We start from the raw sequence: 14,618 nt of genomic DNA, 5'->3' as shown, positions 1-14,618 counted from the left end.
GTCTAGAGATGGAAAGGGCAAAATCTCATCACTTAAATTAATACTCCCAGGGCCTGGGGCTAAATATAGCTTTTTAAAATTATTTTTCCCTCTTTCTCATAATGTCTCAGACAATGTTCTGAGAGGTATAATAAAGCAGTAACTACATGAGGAAACATACATATATTTAAAGATATACAGTATAGATCATAATATGGAGAGAGACAGAGAGAAAGAGAACGAGAATGAAATATTATGGACAAGGAAGAAGAATAGAAAGGAAACCACACAAAAGTAGTTTGTCAATACCAGAGACTGGAGAGGAAGAATACAAAAAGTAAAAAACCCATACGTTCATCTATGAACTTCTGTGTAAATGAAGAATTCTCAGACTTTTAACAGTATTACTGTAATAAATCGCAAACTATTGCATAGGTGTAATCAGGATTATCCAATGAAGAAAGCTTAGTGTTTACTGAACCATGACAAAGTCTTCATAGTAATGAATTACATTCCTCAAAACCTTTGTTAAATAAATCAAAGCATTCTTCCTGAATAAGCATGGCATGTTAACATCTGGCTCACCAAATAGAGATGACAGTTTTGTCCAACTCAGGCCTCAGTCAGTCAAATCTTCATTCCTCCCTGTTGTCTGCAATCCTATTTTATCATTCCTCTTCCCCTGCAGCTGCTCAGTGGAGGAAAGACCTTGCTGAAGATTGTTAAGTCAGTGGCATGTAAAGGACTTGGGTATAGAGAGAATTGGTAGAAGTGAATTGTTTAGAGACTAAAGAGGACTCCATATAACTTTTCCCCATAGTTCTCTGGTAATCTTAGCAACTCCAACAACTTTCCAAGAGAAATAGTATGTTTAGGGAATGCAGCTTATCATTGAATAAGAGAAACAATTAGCTTCTAAAACTCAGTGGTGTTAAAAACAGGGCACTACATTTTTTGTTTATTTCATAGTATCCTGTTTCATAGAAGGAAAAAAAAATAAGACTAAAATTTATAATATTGTTATCTGTGGTATGAATTTTGTTTCCTTGTATCTTTTTCCATTGAGACTTTTCTGTGTGGAATATTTATTTTGTTACTACTGAAGGGTTGTTCAGTTGGGTCACAGTCATAGCAAACTTTTCTTTTGCATCTTCAATGCTACTTTATCTGTTGATATGGCACCATTTTCAAAGTCATAGTCATAAGTTAGGATTTAAGATTGTAAAGTGTGAAGCAATCATCAGTCCCTTCCAAATTTCATTGTCTCTCTTCTCCTACTCACTTTCTTCATCTGAGTTCCTTACTTCTTATTAATATTAATATCCATCAATTGCATCTCATATTATGTCCTACCCTAGATGATTGCTCCATTAAAGTGTAAGATGCTTTCTCCATAGCATCTTTTACTTGTTGCACTCCTTCCCATTGCATGGCCTCTACTCTTAACCAGATTGTTGTTAGTTTTCTCTTTCCTGTTACCATTATAAGCTACACACTACACATTAATAAATTCTTCTGAAGGTCAGGATTAATCATATTATTTTATAGCTTAAAATTTTTCAATGGATGAGGTAATTAAAAGGAAAGAAAAAAGAAAAGAGAAAAGGAAAGAGAGGAAGAGGAGGTAAAGAAAAAAGAAAAGGGGCTGAAATTGTGGCTTCAGTGGTAGATCATCTGCCCAACAAGTGAGAGTCTTAGAGTTCAAACCCCAGAACTGCCAGAAGGAAAAAGAAAAAAAAAGTGAAAAAGAAAAACAAGAGGAGGAGGTGAAGGAAAATGTTGTCAGTGGAAAGAATAGAAAGCTAAAAATCTTACTGTATGTAAGATTGTAACAAAAAGTACTGATGGAAATTTATATCAATGAGGAAACTGTATTTCATGCAATAAGTGTGAATAATTGCTTTAAAATATTCAAGTTAGTTTCTTGCCTATCAGCATATGCTAAAATAAATTCCATGTTAATTGGAATGTTCAATGTAAAAAGCATTCTTAAAATACTGAAAAATATCAGCAATAATTACCTAATATTAAGATTATGCAGATCTTGCTAAGTAAAAATAAAGCAAAGGAAGAAAGAATAATGTAAAAGATTACACATAGTATGAACATGAAAAATCTATCCACAAAATCCATGACCAAAATTCAAAAGCAAATAGCCATCTAGAAAGAATATTTCTAATATATGTGGCATACAAAGTGTGCATGTCTTGAAAATATAAAGCAGGAAGAAAACCTCCAATTGAAAAATTTGGCAATGATTATGGAAAGGGGAATTCATACATGGACATAATGACCTCTATCATGAAAAGAAAGTGATCAGATCTACTGTGCTTCTTTTCTCTTGTGTTCAGATTAGTCAGTCATATTTTTCCAGCTTATATCTTATTTTGGATTTCCTATTTTAATTCTCTCTTTGTTTTGATGTATGCTCTGAAATAGTAGAGTGAGTTCAATGCTAATCTGTTCCCTCCTTCCTCAACTGTGAGCTCCTCGAGGGCAGGATCAATGTAGTAACCACTTTTATAGACCTGCAATGTGGAGTCAGTGTGTGGGTCACAATTATCAAGACAAGAGGTGACAAGAAAGAATCAGAGAAGTTTTGAGAAGGAGAGGATCTTTTGAGGCTAACTTTAAAAGTCTTAAGTATTCAAGATACTGTGTTTGTGTGTGTGCATGCATTGGAGTGAACATGGGGTGATGGCAAGATAACATGACATAATAGAAGTAGAAAAGTTTTGAAGAAAGACAAATAAGGATTCAAATCTTAACACTGTCAATCAGGCCACTCTGAGCCTTGTATTCCTCATCTATAAAATAGTTACACTAAACTGACATGCTTGCAATCCCAGCTACTTGGGAGGTGGAAACAGGAGGATAGTGAGTTCAAGGCCAGTCCAGGCAAAGTTAGGGTTATCCTATCTCAAAAACAAAATATAAACAAAAGAGCGAGGGTATGACTCAGATGGTAGAGCACTTTCCTGGCATTCTTGAGGCCTGTTCAATCCATAGTACCACTAATAAAGAAAACAAAAACTAGATATACTAATTGCTATTTGTAAGCAAATAGCAAACCAAAAACCCATGCTTGAAAATTGATTAGCATATTGATTCAATTTCCTTCTTTCTCTTTAATTTTTCTATTTTGAGTAGGACATTTGCATCCATTACTGTTTTTGTAGTGAAGTAAAAATGTGGTAGTATGTGTGAAAACATCTCACAGCATGGGATGCTTTTTAATAAAATAAACACAGATACTACATTTTTATATATGTTTAAGTGTAAATTGCTTGCTATGCTTCTGTCAGTGATAAACAGAAATGATGTTTGAAAGAGAAGATACAGAATATATCAATAGAGATAAGAGAACAGAACAACTAAATGTGAAAAACATAACAAAAATTCAATTGCATTGAAATTGTGTAATAAAAAACAGGGGCTTTGAAGACAGGGAAATATAAATTTGACTCTCAGTTTTGCCACCAACTCCACAACCTTAGGCAAGTCTTTGAGACTTGGTTTCTCCACCTGTCAAGCTTAAATTAATAACATTTCCACAGCAGGGCAATTGTGAAGACCAGTGAGATTCTTAAATAAAAAGCATATGGTACATAGCTGACCTTCAACAAATGTTTCTTTTCTTTGCTTTCAGACTAGTCAACCTGATTCATCATAAAACCTCTGGGTATTTAAGTGTTTGAAAGACCTGCATGTGATTTCTTAAGTGCCCAACTCAACTACCAGTAAATGACTTAGGCCCCAGGGGGAATAGGTCCTACTTTTTAAAATGCATTCAGACTTGATCCCCTTGTTTACAAAAGGAATTTTGGATCTGTGTGTGTTTTAGGACATGCAGTCTTAAATCTTCTCCATGCATATTCTATTAATTATCTCAGCTGGTTTTGCCAGTAAACAGCCATCATTTTGCTCTTGTGAAGATGGAACATTGTGTACCCATGTCTTTGTTTTAGGGGGCTATCATTACTTGTTATCAGTGTCTGCTTTGTAAATTTTGTGAGCTGTAAAATGTAGTGCTATATATTCCTAGGAAGTTTTTTCCCACTGAGAGTATTAAGTTGAATGCTTTCTTAATAGTATGGGAGGGAAGATGCTGGCAATAAAACAAAGCATTTGAAATTTTAAAAATAAGCAGTACATTCATAGCAATTATATAGGGATGTTATTAGTGACTAAATACCATAATATAGAAAAATATATCCAGAATGAAAAAGTGCTAAGTATTATAATCTAGTAATTTTTTCTAGTTCCTTTTATTTTTAACAATGAATGTTTACATTTTAGAATGAATGAAGCAGGTCCTATTATATTTGCATCAATTTATTTAGTATAATAGGATATAGAGGAGTGCTTACATTGTTAGTTTGTCATTCAAATTGTTAGTTAAGGAATATGATTCCAGCTTCATTTATATGCTGTTTAGATGTGGTCATGTATAGAAAGAAGTCCTCCTTTTCTCCAATGATAAAACACTTCCTACATACCATTTTCCCTTCCTTTCCTCAGTTGAGTGTCTTAGCTCAGCTTTTCTTTACCTGTGTGTCTTAGCTTATAACTTTTGGAAGAATTTAGTAATTAGCCGATATTTCTTAACCTGAGAATTGTTTCATTTTAGGGAAAATATGTAATATTTATGTTAAGTCTACTATATTCATTTATGTATTTTATAGAAATTACCTTGTTTAATTTCTTAACTACTAGAATGTCTTCATTTTAGGCCTGAAGAAGAATGGGCCCAGAGTTTTCATAAATTACCCGATTTCATGAATAAGTGAGTTGAAATTATAGTCTGCGCCTACTAGTCTACTAGGTGAAGCATAAATTCTACCCAATCTAGTAGGCTATTGGTGTTTTAGATGGATTTGTTGAAGTTCTTGAATAGCTATTTTTATAAAAGATTATGTAAAGATAATGATTCATTCCTCTTTTACCTTCCAAAGTAGGGAATACAGGTTAGAAGAGCAAACTTTTGAGGGGAAACATGAAGCTCTTTAAAAAAAAATGTTCTTCAGGTGTCTGTTACACATGCAGGTGGAGTCAAATATCTGAGACCTAATCACCAGAGAGAGTGAAGATCAGGACTGGAGATAGAAGTTTAGAACATCAGTGATTTTGTAACATTAGATGCAAGACACTTGCAATCTTGTCTCCTTTTTGCCCATTTTACCCATTCTTGGTGGTTTGAAGGTTCTGCTCTGATTAAGATAAATACAACCAGGATGTATTGGAGGCTGTGTCAGTAGGAGATGTGGGTAGGACTCAGCCTCAGTACTTAAGGAAGTACTAAAGCAGTAATTCTCAAACTGTGGTGTGTCTCAGAATCCTAGGAAAAGTAATTCAGAAAAGAGACCCAGTAGAATAAGTTTCTTTCTTTCTTTTGTTCTTTCTTTCTTTCCTTCCTTCCTTCCCCCCCCTCGCCCAGAGCTAAAAAGGATATTGACTGATTCAAAAGGTTGAGAGTAGAGGCTTAAATCATATATTGAAATTTCCATCTCATAGCCAAGCAATGACTATAACAAGACTATAACAAACAATTATACATCCTTATAATTTAGAAGGATCTTCTGATTTGAAACTTGAATTAAAAGTATTTTAGAATTTTGCTTTGCAATTATTTGAAGTTGACAATAACATTCACACGATGTTTCCATGAGAATGACTGCCTCTGGCCTCTTCCCCAGCGGGTAAGGATGAGTATGTCTAGAACGTGTTAGAAATTCTTTCTCTCAAACTTGGCTTTCCCTCTGGGAAACAGGATGGGGGAAAGAACATTGAGTCCTGACCCTCCCTGGAGGCAACACTTACATGTACTTTGGAATCTGAGGGGCAGGTGCCAATTTCACCTGTGGGCAGGAAGTACACACCTGTAAACTACATGGTTTTTAAAAAATAGTCTGTACTTGGGCAGATTACAGGGAGTAGTATTGTCATAGCACCAAAAAAGGAAGCTGATTTACACAGGAGTAATCCTTATTAAAAGGGATTTTAGGAAGCTGGACACTTGAGAATAGCAGGCAACTGTGAAAAGAATATCTCCTGCTTACCTTTGTAAAAGCCAACAATTACTCCCAAATTGAGTTGGGATTAGATAAGGCAATCAGTTGTAATGGAGTTGATATCTGGGAAGGGGGAAGTTTGAGTCATTCAGAGATAAACCTCTTATGGTTCCTTTTCCTTGATCATCTTTATCCTTCACCCCACCCCTACCTTTATACATAGTGGTGGGGTGAGGAAGGAATGACTTTGGAAGTGCTCCTTAACCAGGCTTTTGTAAGCATTGTCCAAGGCTCCCGTCTTTCTCAACAGCAGGCTTTCCTGCCCTGTCATTAGGCCTATGGCAAAAGAGCCCCTTTCTCATGAACTGACCCATGGCCAGCAGGTCACCTCAGATGGAGGCTTGATGCTTTCTTTATTCAGAGACTTCTGAGATTCTCAGATGTTGAGGCAAGATGCAAATATGGAGTAATGCTTTTTTTGTATCTTTATTCATTTCTTAACCGTTGGAAGAAATGGGGTTCTATCCGTGACCAAATACGTGGTTGCATATGGGCATGGTGGATTCTTACCTTTCACAATTACAATTGCAGAATCTTTTTGCAAGAGCAATAGTTAATTCACTGTGAATGTTACTACAGTTAAGGGTGAATAAATACTTTTCCTGCTCCTTTATATTTCCCCTTCACTTATGCTTAAAAACAGGTAATTGGAGCAGGGCTTCGAAGTGTAATCTTGCCCAAAGGCTAAGCTCTGCCACCTAATGACACACAGTTGTTCTTTATTGAAGCAGTCTTACACTCATTATCTCTAAATTAGTTCCCCTTTCTCCTTTGCTTTATTATTCATCCACCTCCTCCTTTTTCATTTGGATTTTTCCAAGTGAACCATGACAAAGTGTGTCTTTGTAAGTTTGTGTGTCTGTGTAACAGTGCATCTGTGTGAGTAAGCGTGCCCCCTACCCATTCCCCTCGTTTACATTAAGTGTTTATTTAAACCAAAGCAGTGGAAAATTGACAACAATCTTTGGCATTGATTGCCTCATAATGATCCCACATCAATCCGGAGAGGAAAATCTATCTGCAAGTAGAAGAAACTGAAATTCACTTGCAGGGTTTTCTTTGTAAAACCAGATGCAAGCAGCTCACACAGAGAAAAGAATTGAAACTTGTTCTTGAATAAATACTGTGCAAGTGTGTAAAAGTATAATTAAAACTTTAACATCCTGTTCTATCAAAGAAAAATTTATACACTATTCATATAATATTGTATCCAGTTAGACATATAAGATGAGGTAGACACACACACACAAACACACACACATACACACACAAACAAACTACTGGGGTTCCTGTCTTTCTTTAGTCCTGAGTTGGCTAAGTCTTTTTTGAGTCTCAGTTTCCTCACCTGAAATAGGCACAATATCAACCTCACAGGGTTGTGGTAAGGATGAAAGGAGATGACATTAGAAGTGCTTAATACAGTGTCATTTGCATTGTAGCCAACAAATTATACTAAAAATTGGCCATAATTCTTAATTCATTTATAATAGGTTGAAACACAGTTTGGAAAGTTTTGATTTAATAGCTTGAGAACGTGAGCTCAATTTTTGTTTTCCATTTTCTGAGACCATGTTTTTTCCTTCGGCTTGAAAAAGGACCTAGCATTTCTGAGGCATACTGGGCAGTTCTGCAACATACCAGATACTCTGTGTGGTAATCTTACCGAATACTTGTACAGGTGTACGGTTATTATTTCCATCTTGCAGTTGAAAGGTACACTTTGTAGATTACATTCTACCCTCTTTATCTCACCTTAACATTTAAAAAGTAATCATATCTCCTTACTCCCACTATAATTTTTCTCAAAAATTTTTTTTTCATTAGCCCATGGTTACATAGGTATCCTCCAGCCCACTGATAACCCTGGGTTGTTGTATATGCTCCGTACTCTGTAGTCCTACATTATTCTTTTTCTTATCCTTTAAAGTCACTGCTTCCTCTACTTTTTGTCCTTTATCCATAAAACCAGAGTTAGGTAAGAGAGAGTATGCAGTAAAGAGTAGGTGGAAACCTAACAGTTGTAGTTCTGGTTGGGCAACTTTACTAGGTGGTTTAAACATCTCAGCAATCAGTTTCCTGACCAGTAGGAACAAATGATCCAGTTGTAACTTCCTATGATTGTTTCTTTACCATGGCTCAAAAGGCTATACATGCAGTTTTTATGCCATGACCATCATGTGAGATACACTCTCTTACTCAAGGAGAGAGCTGGTTGCAATAAATATGTATATTTAGCACGTTGTATTTATAAGAACAGGATGATGACGTTGTTTTGTTTGTTTCTTTCAGCACAGTGACTTCAGCCATGTCACTTAGTCAGTAGCAGAGCCAGGGCCTGAATATGGTCCTCTTAGTTCTTAATCTTGTATTCTTTGCCCAGCAAAATAAGGTAATCTGGTTAAGGCATGAGGAGACAAAGATCAAAAGACTTTTGGTATGTCTGTATATGAATTGTGCTGGAGGAATGAATGAAAAACGTGGACCAAAAATATAAAATTTAAGGGTAAAAATGATAGCATAAATTTTTCAAAAAGGAAAAACAATGATCTTTATAATTAATTGTTATTTAGGCATTGTGGTTTTCCTTAAATATCTGCAGAACAACATTAGAGTGTTAGGAATGAAACAGAAAACATAACTTTAACTTCAAAATCCTTTTTAAGTTAAATAATTAAATACTAAAATATATAGTATACCCTACCATTAGTGGGTTAGGGAATTTTCTATTTTAAATTAGCATATGTTAATTGTACAAAGGGTTTCATTGTGACATTTCCATGCATGCATATAATGTACTTTCATCATATTCATCTCCCTCTATTGCTCTTTCCTATCCCCCCTGCCTCTTTTCCTCTTCCAAATGGTTAGGGGATTTTCTATGTTTTCTAAATTGAATTTCCCCTAAAATGAAAAATGTTTCTTGTTTTAATATCTATTCTAGGGTTTGTTTAAGGGTTACTTTTTATAGTTCCTTTAGTATAATGCTGAGGACTTGCAACTTTTTTCATGTCACGATTGATAACTTCTCAGGTTGTACCTGTCCTGCCCTTGTGAGATAGATCAAATTTAAATCTGTCTATTGTATACTCAGTAGCCTCTTTTGGCTACAGAAAAGTTCCTTCTCTATTAAAAGGACAGAGACATAGTCCAGATTCTTTACGAAAGAATCAAACATACCTCTCTTTGTTCAGGAGGGGATTTGTTATTGGGAGTATGAAACAGGGAACAGGGAAATGTTGCATGGTTTCATCAGATGTCACAAAAGTCCAGCATAATGTATTTGGCTTAGGCTTTTCTCATTTAAGATTTAATCCAATATTTATTTTTTGAAAGGAAATTCAACCCATATGTATCTGCCTCAGTAGCTGTGTTGGCTTTTATGGAAAGAATCAGGAAGTTGCTTTTGCCAACATTACAAAGGCTTAAAGATCAAGTGAGTTTTAATCTTGGCAAATGTAGCTTCCAACCTGAAGGGTGGAACATAGGTTCCAGGTGATAACAAAAGACAGATAAACATTATCCTTTAAGTGTCTTCCAAGAAAAGAAGGGAAAAGAAGACTGAGCAAGTTGTAAGAATTACTGATTGTTTCATTTTTGTCTCAAAGCCAAAGCAATTTGCTCTTGAATGCAGATTTTTCCTTGTGTAGGTGTTGGCACAAGTTGTTCAAGCAATTCCAGCTATAGTAAAAACCTTAGCGTGTAAAGAAAGCAAACACAATACAATAATAACATCTTTGATTTTGGTTATTGTATCCTTTAAGATAAAAATTGTGAATGCATGTTGTTTATCACAAGCAGACTTGCTGTTTGGATATATTTTATATGAAATAGAGATATTGTGAAGAACAGAAGGAGATACGTATACACCATTCTGAAAAATAAATGAAGAAAACAATTTTATATGATCTTCTAATTTGATTAGCTCAAGGAAATTTTGTTTCTAGAGAGTAGGTGAACTACATTTTCTCATCCATTGTAAAGACTGAGTGCTCTGAACTGTTCTGATTTTCTGTGTTTAGCTATTTCAGCCAAGAATTGGCCACAACAATCCTCTCTAGGCTGAATGTGCTTGGCTTAATTAAGGGCTTGCAGGAGTGGTGGAGAATATTGGAATCCAAATTATATAGACTTGGGGCCAGACTGATAACTTGGTGCAGAGAAATAGGCACAAAATTTGGTGACTTTCTGCTTGAAGCTGTGCCAATTAGTTGAAGCCAGAGTCCTCAGATGAAGTCAGGAGAAGGGTGATTAGTACCACAAGAACTCAAGCACAGAATATGTCTTATTACTAGTTAGAACTTAGCCAGGATTTAAAAATCTACTTTCTAAAAGTTTTTCCAGTAGGTAGGACATTCCCAGGATAGTTTCCTCCTCCTAGGTCCTTGAAGCAGCCAAGAAAAAAGTCACATTGTAGTAAGACTTTCTTCAGCTACAGATATTCCTCTAAGCAGTGGTTATAAAACCATGTCTCTCTGGACCAGCATTATCTGAAAGGCTGTTAGAAATGCAAATTCTCAGGCCTTATCCAATAACTACTCAATTGTAAACTCAGAGTGGGATTCAACAATATTTGCATGGGCAGGCCATCTCTGAGGTTCCCGTTGATGCTAGAATTTGATATTACCTGCTTTAAAGCAGTTACTACCTACTCTAGGCCTTTATGGTAAAACTGTGTAGTGTAACCACACCATAGTTGTTTGAATTCTGTGAATTTAAGAATTACTTAACCACATGTTTTAAAGGGATGTATGGAATATTTTTCTCTGGGAGTCAAATATCTGAGTCTGTGATCAGCTTCATCAGTTCAGCCTCTAAACAGTGGGTTTTCATCGATGTGTAATAAGGTCCCTGTTTACCATCTCTCCCTAAATGAGACATGCTAGATTTAGGTGGCTCCGAATAGAAGAGGTGCCTGATCTGTTTCTGGAATAACGTGAAGCAATAGGTCTGGTCCTTGTGTGCCTGCGTCTGCTATAACTTCTTGAATCCCCTAATGTAAGTTCTGACTCTTTCGGCCTGATAAAAAAGGATTCAGATTTCTAAGAGTCTGAAGCTTTAAGGATAAATCTCAGCTCCTTCTCTGCTCCCAGTAATCTACCTGGAATGCTGAAAAAAAACCCATATCTTAAATTTCCCTTTCACTGAAATTTCCTGTTTCCTACCAAACTGAGGTAATGGCAAGTAGCTTTTAGCCTTCTGTTTTTGTACATGTTCTGTGAGTCTCTACATTTATGTAAAAGTCACTCATCAAAAAGACACATAATTATTCTTGTTCCTACTCTGGTACCAGAGAGTCAGTCCTGACTTTGATCCCTGGTGAACATTTATTGTTCAGGGGTCACTCCTTGAACAAAAAAAAAAGTAACTCTTTTTTCTTTCTTTTCTTTTCTTTTCTCTTTCTTTCTTTCTTTCTTTCTTTCTTTCTTTCTTTCTTTCTTTCCTCCTCCTCTTCCTCCCCCACCCCTCCTCCTCCCTCCTCTTCCTCTTCCCCCTCCTCCTCCTCCTCCTCCTCCTCCTTCTTCTTCTTCTTCTTCTTCTTCTTCTTCTTCTTCTTCTTCTTCTTCTTCTTCTTCTTCTTCTTCTTTTCTCTCTCTCTCTCTCTCTCTCTCTCTCTCTCTCTCTCTCTCTCTCTCTCGCTCTTTCTCTATCTGTCTTATTGGAGTTTGAACTCAGGACCTGTGCTTGCCAGGCAGGCAGGCACTCTACCACTTGAGCTACATCCCTCATTCTTTTTGCTTTTGTAATTTTTTTCAAATAGGGTCTTACATTTATGCCCAGGTTGGCCTGGATTGAGATCCTCTTATTTACACTTTCTGCATAGCTGGGATGAAGGCATGGGCCATGGTGCTTAGCCTTTTATTGGTTAGGGGGGGTCTCATGTTTTCCTGGGATGGCCTCAAATTGCAATCTTACCAATCTTGAGTAATTCTGGAATGACAGGCAAGAGCTACCACATTCAGTAGGCAAAGAAATTATTTAGGGCTATCTGGTCCTCTGTCCCAAATCTTAAATGGTGATGTAGCTGGGAGAGCTGGTGCTGTGCCACCTGAGTGTCCCAGGGATCCCTTTGTTACATCTAGTTCAGGCTTATCTCCTATTTTCTGAGTCCCAACTGGTTTTCAGTTCAGCTCATAAGAAGAGAACTATCACTGTAAAAAGAAAATATTATCAATCAATAGACACCAATAATGGTAGGAGATAACCATCTGATAAAGAGGTAAACATCCACTAGGAATGGGGCTAAATTCAATAGTGGGCATATTTAGTTGGAGAGAGAGAAGAGTGGGGGAGAGAAATCTTTAAAGGTCAATTTTCTACTATAATCTGTCCTCTAAGAATTGAGTGCTAAGTGTGTGGCAAGCTGTTATAGTTTGGATATTAAATGTACCACCAAAGGTCTGGGTATTGAAGGTCCCAAAGGTGGCACTATTGAAAGGTGGTAGAGCCTTTAGAAGGATCTTCCCAGTGGGAGGACTTTTGGTCAGGGGAGCACGTCCTTAAAGGGGAATATATATGTAATGTATATATACATTAATTGAATTATTTAGATTAATCATTGCATCAATCCAATGAAGTATGATTATGATTATTTTTATTATGATTCATTGTTTGCAACAGGAGTAAACCAAGGCTTACAGAGGCAAAGTGATTCACTGTCAAAGAGCAAATGAACAAAGAACTGCATTTCAACCTTGGGACATTTGTTTATATGTGCTTTTAATCACTACATCCATGTTTGTCAATTTACCAGACCCAATACTCCCAATCCCTATTGTTGATGACTCTTAGAAAACTTAAAAAAAAGTCATTTCCAGTCTTTCCTTAATTTACACAGTAGTTAATTCTGTAAAATTAGTGAAAAGACTCTGAAAAAGATTTTTGTGGTTATATATAACCACAAAATTGAATTTAAATGTTTAGATTTTAGAAACCATGTGAATGGCTGATAACTTTTTTGGGTTTGAACTTGCCAGACACGCATTCTACCACTTGAGCAATGATCCTTGTCCTTTTTGCTTGAGTTATTTTTCAAACAGAATCTCACATTTTTGCCCTGGCTGTCTGGATCTTGATTTTCTTACGTATGTCTCCTTCACAGCTGGGATGACGGGTACATGCCACCACACCAGATTATTGACTGAGATGGGGTCTTGGTAACTTTTTGCCTGGTCTGGTCTCAAACTCTCATCTATCTTATCTTCACTTCCCAAGTAGCTGAGATGAGAGGCATGAACCACTGAGCCCCACCTAAGATATTTCTTTCTTTTTTATTGGTAGCACTAGAGTTTGAACTCAGGCCTTCAGGCTTTCTAGGAAGGCATTCTACCACTTGAGCCACTCTGCCAGCCTAACACATTTCTTTATTGTGCAGAAATCTCTCATGACAGGAAGGATTACATGCCTGGCCCTTGTACATCAATTGTGTGCAGCACTCTGCCCAATCTTGTGGCAACTCCAAGTCCTCACGTAGCCCACACTCCACAGGGGAGCAGCACTGCATAGTTGAGGAGAGTCCTGCACATATAACACTGCAAACCTAAAGGTTCTTCTTCAGGGCTGTCTCAAGGCTTCTCCAAGCTCATTAATGTGTCATTTTCTGTCCTTCTAGAACCTCAAGTGTATTTCTGTCTTAGAAATTATCTTCTTGCTTTTTATGTGTGGTAATTATTAGTCTACTTGTCTATATTTTCCCCTAACTTATAAGGTCCTTGAGGTTGGGGATATTTTTGTATCTATCACCTGACACAGTTCAGGACATGTTTGTTTAAAATGTGCATGAATGGAATAATGAAATTATGAATGTAAACATCAAATCTACTGTTAGATTTAATCTAGACAGGGACTAAGTTTATTTTTGTCTTATCTCATTATTCATTATTTATATGATTATGCTGTGTAAGTGTGCCTTATTAGAACAACTTAGATTGAGAAACAAATAATTCTTTAAACAAATAATTCTTTAAATATGCTCTGTTTTTAAATATAGCATTGACATTTAAAAGGTAATAAGAGATTTATTTTACATAAAGACCTCCTCATTTCCTTTGATTGAAAATTAAGATTTGAGAAGTGCTGTATTAGTTTTGAACCCAAACCATTAACAACAAACAAAAAATTAAGAGGCAAGATTACATAAAAATATTTATGTAATCTTTATTTATAAATTTATTTATTTATTTGAGAAGACAAAATATGATTTTCAAGATATTACTCTCATCAGTGGTAGAGTCCTGCACAAGCCATTGTACCAAGAGGGGCTGCTCCTTCACCTCTGCAACTGAAACCTTACCTGGGTTCCCACCTGTTTCCTATGAACAAGCTCAGCAGGGCCTGCATTGTGGCTATTGATGACATGGATATGGGATCTTCCTAGTCATGAGGTGAACTCTAAAATTGTGATAGATTTGCCTGATTACCAGTCCTTCTCAGCTGTTAAGAGGAAGGGACAACTTTTCAAAACTCTTAGCTGTATGAAAACAAAAAGATGCTATGAAAAAAGTGCATCTTCCAAATCTTAGGCAAGATACTATGTCTGTGCTTTGCAAATAGGAGAGTTGGACTTGTGTT

The sequence above is a fragment of the Castor canadensis genome, chromosome 13 (assembly GCF_047511655.1).
Source record: "Castor canadensis chromosome 13, mCasCan1.hap1v2, whole genome shotgun sequence".
Lineage (NCBI taxonomy): Eukaryota > Metazoa > Chordata > Mammalia > Rodentia > Castoridae > Castor > Castor canadensis.
This window is presented reverse-complemented; position numbering follows the sequence as displayed.